The sequence below is a fragment of the Saccostrea cucullata genome, unplaced genomic scaffold (assembly GCF_032062105.1).
Source record: "Saccostrea cucullata isolate Sc308-1 unplaced genomic scaffold, CSIRO_AGI_Scuc_v1 ctg23803, whole genome shotgun sequence".
NCBI lineage: Eukaryota > Metazoa > Mollusca > Bivalvia > Ostreida > Ostreidae > Saccostrea > Saccostrea cuccullata.
In genome coordinates, this window is record NW_026932812.1 from 1 (window position 1) to 5,534 (window position 5,534).

At 31.2% G+C, this 5,534-nt stretch overlaps 1 long non-coding RNA gene across 1 annotated transcript; it reads left to right on the plus strand.

Annotated features, from left to right (window-relative positions):
* The first annotated feature begins 3,084 nt into the window (after nt 1–3,084).
* Nucleotides 3,085–5,292, plus strand: LOC134236197 (uncharacterized). Its single transcript, XR_009985563.1, has 4 exons — nt 3,085–3,151; nt 3,432–3,604; nt 3,816–3,918; nt 5,184–5,292. It is a non-coding gene; the product is annotated as an uncharacterized LOC134236197 (long non-coding RNA).
* Nucleotides 5,293–5,534: the final 242 nt, after the last annotated feature.

Consider the following 5,534-nt stretch of genomic DNA (forward strand, 5'->3'; position numbering starts at 1 on the left):
CCCTCTTTTTTCATATCATCTTAAAGCTCTTAAGATTTTGAAGATTTTTTGTTCAACAACTATTCATAAATTCCTTTTCGTTTTTGAGATTTTAGCAAAAGAAATATTTAAGGGGCAACCCTTCAACTCCTCAATGGGGACGTTATGCAAAAAAATGAAAGGTTGCATATTGTTCAGAACATTATTTTGAAAATCTTTATTGCTTATCAAAATATTCCCCTTTGAGATATAAAGCATTAAAGATTAAGCATTCTGGCCCCTTATAGCCACTAATTATGTACCATACGACATAAAAAACATATTTTATAGTTGAAGATGGTTGAGATAAAGATCTTTGCTTCAGTAATGTATTACTAAATATTAACTGATAAAGAGTTATTGAAAAAAGACATTTGGCCCGTCTTGGCCCCTAATTCCAGTGCCCAGCCCCTTTTTCGGGATCTCATCTTGAAGGTCTTAAGATTTTGAACATTTTGTGTTCAATTACTATTTAGAAATTCTTTTCCATTTTTGAATTATAAGCAAAAGAAATATTTAGGGGCCAACACTTGAACTCCTTAATGGGGACGCTTAGCAAAAAATGAAAGGTTGCATATTGTTCAGAACATGATTTTGAACATCTTTTGTTCAATATTGCTTATCAAAATATTTCTCCCTTTCGAGATATAAAGCATCAAAGATTTAGCATTCTGGCCCCTTGTGGCCCCTAATTATGTACCATACGACATGAAAATCATAATATATAGTTGGAAATGGTTGAGATAAACATCTTTGCTTCAGAAATGTATTACAAAATATTAACTGATAAAGAGTTATTGAAAAAAGACTTTTGGCCCCTCTTGGCCCCTAATTCGAGTGCCCAGCCCCTATTTCGGGATCTCATCTTGAAGGTCTTAAGATTTTGAACATTTTGTGTTCAATAATTGTTCAGAAATTCTAATTCGTTTTTGAGCTATTAGCAAAAGAAATTTTTAGGGGCCATCCCTTCAACTCCTTAATGATGTTTAGCAAAAAATGAAAGGTTGCATATTGTTTAGAACATTATTTTGAACATATTTCGTTCAATATTGCTTATCAAAATATTTCTCCCTTTCGAGATATAAAGCATCAAAGATTTAGCATTCTGGCCCCTTATAGCCCCTAATTATGTACCATACGACATGAAAATCATAATATATAGTTGGAGATGGTTGAGATAAAGATCTTTGCTTCAGTAATGTATTACAAAATATTAACTGATAAAGAGTTATTGATTGAAGACTTTTGGCCCCTCTTGGCCCCTAATTCGAGTGCCCAGCCCCTATTTCGGGATCTCATCTTGAAGGTCTTATGATTTTGAACATTTTGTGTTCAATAATTGTTCAGAAATTCTTATTCGTTTTTGAGCTATTAGCAAAAGAAATTTTTAGGGGCCATCCCTTCAACTCCTTAATGGGGACGTTTAGCAAAAAATGAAAGGTTGCATATTGTTAGGAACATTATTTTGAACATATTTCGTTCAATATTGCTTATCAAAATATTTCTCCCTTTCGAGATATAAAGCATCAAAGATTTAGCATTCTGGCCCCTTGTGGCCCCTAATTATGTACCACATGATATGAATATCATAATATATGGTTGTAGATTGTTAAGCTCAACATTTTTTGTTCAGTAATATATACCAAAATATTGATTGTTAAAGAGTTATCGATTAAAGACTTTTGGCCCCTTTTTGTCCTTAATGTGATGAGTCAGCGCTTTTTTCTTGGTATAATATGAAAGATCTCGATGTTTTGCACAAATGATGTTCAGTATGTTTTAACAAAATAATTATACTTTAAAAGATATGAAGCAAAATGTCTTAAAAAATCAGTCATGATTCGTGTCCTAAATTTTGACCCCTACCGAGCTTCCATACTAGAAACTTCCGGAAAATTTCCTGACCCAGGTGCAACATGGCAACATGTCCTCTATTATCACTGAAAATTTCAGCGCTCTAGCTTGAGCCCTTATTGAGTTCTGTCACAGACACGGAGGTCATCTGAATTTTAAGAAAAGGGCGATAACTCTAGACCGGAAGTGATTTTCAAAAAATCCTTCGGCCGGAATTAACTTCAGATAATTGTGCACCAACCCTGAAAATTTGAAACAAATCGATCGAAAAATCTCTGAGGAATCGTCGGCACAAAATTTGTGCAGAAAAAAAGAATAATAATAATAATAATAATAATAAGAAAATTGAAAAAGAAACAAAAGAATAATAGAAGGGTCTTCCGCTGAAGACGGAAGACCCTAATAATAATAATAATAAAGGTAAAAAAGAAACTAAAGAATAATAGAAGGGTCTTCCGCTGAAGACGGAAGACCCTAATAATAAAAGTGAAAAAGAAACCTAAGAATAACAAGAAGGTCTTCCGCTGAAGACGGAAGACCTTAATAATAAAAGTGAAAAAGAAACCTAAGAATAACAAGAAGGTCTTCCGCTGAAGACGGAAGACCTTAATAAGAAACAGAGTAAAAACAATATGTTCCCCAACTTCGTTTGGGGAACATAATAATAATAATACTAATAATAAGAAACAGAGTAAAACCAATATGTTCCCCAACTTCGTTTGGGGAACATAATGCAGAAACCGAGTAAAAACAATATGTTCCCAAACTCCGTTTGGGGAACATAATAAGAAACAGAGTAAAAACAATATGTTCCCCAACTTCGTTTAGGGAACATAATTACGGTAAATATTACAGTATTCTTTGGAATGTCTGCGGGCATTAAAACTAAAATGTCTAAAAAAAATCATTGTTTGAAGGAGATGCTGATAGAGAACGAGATAAATTAGGTTGCCTTTCATGAAGCAGAGATTTTCTACCGTAAAAAATTCAATTTAATTTAATTACGGAAATAATTATAAAGGTCTTGTGCTACTGTATTTAAGTATGTCAGAAGGTTAGAAGTAAATGTGAATGCATCCTCAGACAATCTGATTTTTTCTTTCATTAACCTTTTTCTTTTTTCAGTTGGATTAAGATTAATTTCTATGTTTACTTGTTTTTAACAGACAGAAAATTTAAAAATAAAAGAATTAATTGCCTTTCATCTTCTTTAGTTGACGACTCTTTACAGAAAGGGACTTGGTAATGGATTGAAAAGCTGTAATGTTACCGGATTACGGTATGTGGCTTGTTATGTATAGTCAAACATTGATTAACTAATGCTGAAGAATTAAATAGAGACCAAGCCATTTGGGAACCAATATCAGAAAAACATATGAACAAATTTCAATCTTAATAATTTTTATTCATAAAACTTTTGAAGCATTCAAATGCCAATCGAAATTATCCTGTGCAAAAGCCATTGCTTTGTACGATACATTTTGACGAGGTATTATTACACACATTCATCTATACATGTTACAAAATGTTACTGTAAGTTTATATATCTGTTCTTTAAGGAAAGGTAGCTTAGTTGTTAACTATGATGTCTACACAACGAGCGATTCATCTGCACCATCAAATTTGGTATCCATTAACAAAGATCTGCTTTCTGGTAAAGAAAATGTAACGTACGACGGACATTATGCACCAGTGTCATCTCTTTTATTTGTCGACTCCTCAGGGCAAATCGGTATTGATACATTGTCATTGATATTAATATGTGTATCACTACATATTAATACTTTTAGAGTTATGGAATATTATCCTAATAACATTTTCAAATTTGTAAGGTACTTATGTACAATCAAAATTAACTTCATTATTTTTTTGTTGTTGTAAATTTACGCCTGCTGAGTATAACCCGTCCCTTTTTTATTGTGAAACGTTGTGATTAATTTTAGTGATCTTCACCAATTCTTCTACCGGATGCCAGATTCTGAAGGCAATCAATCCTTGTAGAACTGGATCACAATGTGTTGAAGAACAGCAAGGACCTGTCTGTCGGTAAGAACACTTAATTAAGAAAGGATTTATATTATAAAGTCATTTTTACAGTTGTGAAAGGGAACTAAATGATTCGTATTAAAAAAATGATATTAAATAGATAACAATTACATGTTAAAAATATGAGTAAATAAATTTCAAGTTCTTTACGGTAAGAATTACGTCCTTATGATTAATATATACTCATATATAATTACAGCATCACAAAAAAAAATTTAAGGAAATATTTACCTAAGTAATGAAAACATCTTAATTTCTTTTTACTGTAGTATAATTTCAAAAGATGAAGAAACGGGTAAAAGAACAGGAAATATTTAATCATATTAAATTATCCTTTATCAGATTCGGGAACTTTTATCACATAAAAGTTGACAAGCATGATAATAAAGAACATATATTTCTTGCATGAGGTAGACCTATATTTTACAGATGCTAAGTTACAGGCTAAAATCCTATACTTAGCCGAAAACAAAACGACTTACATAAGAATTAGTAGTTTTAAAAACATAATGATATATAGTTTAATAAAAAAATGATTGTATATAGGACTTAACAATGAACAACATTGTAATTTTAGATTTGAAATGTCATGCGTTAATTTTAGAAAAAAGAAAAATGCACACACCAAACCATATTCCGCATAATTTTAACATAAGAATTAGTAGTTTTAAAAACATAATGATATATAGTTTAATAAAAAAATGATTGTATATAGGACATAACAACGAACAACATTGTAATTTTAGATTTGAAATGTCATGCGTTAATTTTAGAAAAAATAAAAATGCACACACCAAACCATATTCCGCATAATTTTATCAAGCATTAAAACTACCTTAGAATATTATATCAAATGTAATATTGTTATTACTTTAGGCAATATTTAAACATATATTACATGGAATATACAGTATATATACTGCACTATAATCCAAAAGTACAAGAAAAAAATCCACACAAGTATTTAAACAGTAAAAAATAACAGAACGCCGATTAAAACTCTACCTGTGTCAATTGTATCATCAGGAGTTTTGACACATTGGTATAGATATCTGTATTAACATTGACAACCCTCTGATAGTATTTTCAAAAATTCATAAATGTTGACAAGCCTTTCTTATTTACATATTTTTTTGAAAAAATTAACCTGATAATTTAAATTGAACATGATTTTCGCTCAAAACGCTTTGGTATTTTTTCATCATTAGTATTTTATTAGTATTATGTTAGTATTTTATTATCTAGTTTTCATTTCCTTATTTCAGACTGGACAATATTAATTCTGGTGGTTGCTGGTACTGGTGCAGTGGTTCTACTGTTGACGATCATAGCCATGGTCTTACACTGCAGAGGAAAATCAAACAAAAAGAAAACTAGTGCTAATTGTAACAAGGATGGTTGCCAATCTACCCAAACGCTCCCCAACTCCCTTTTGGTGCCATATTCCCTGTAAGCTTCATTAAATAAGACAAACTCTATGCATCTGAGATTTTAACAACATTTACAAAGAAGTGTACAAAAATCATTTAAACTTTAGCATTGCACGCGTGCACATGTGAATGCATTTGCGTCATGACCATATCATCTTGTCTACACAATCTATATTTTTTGAGAAG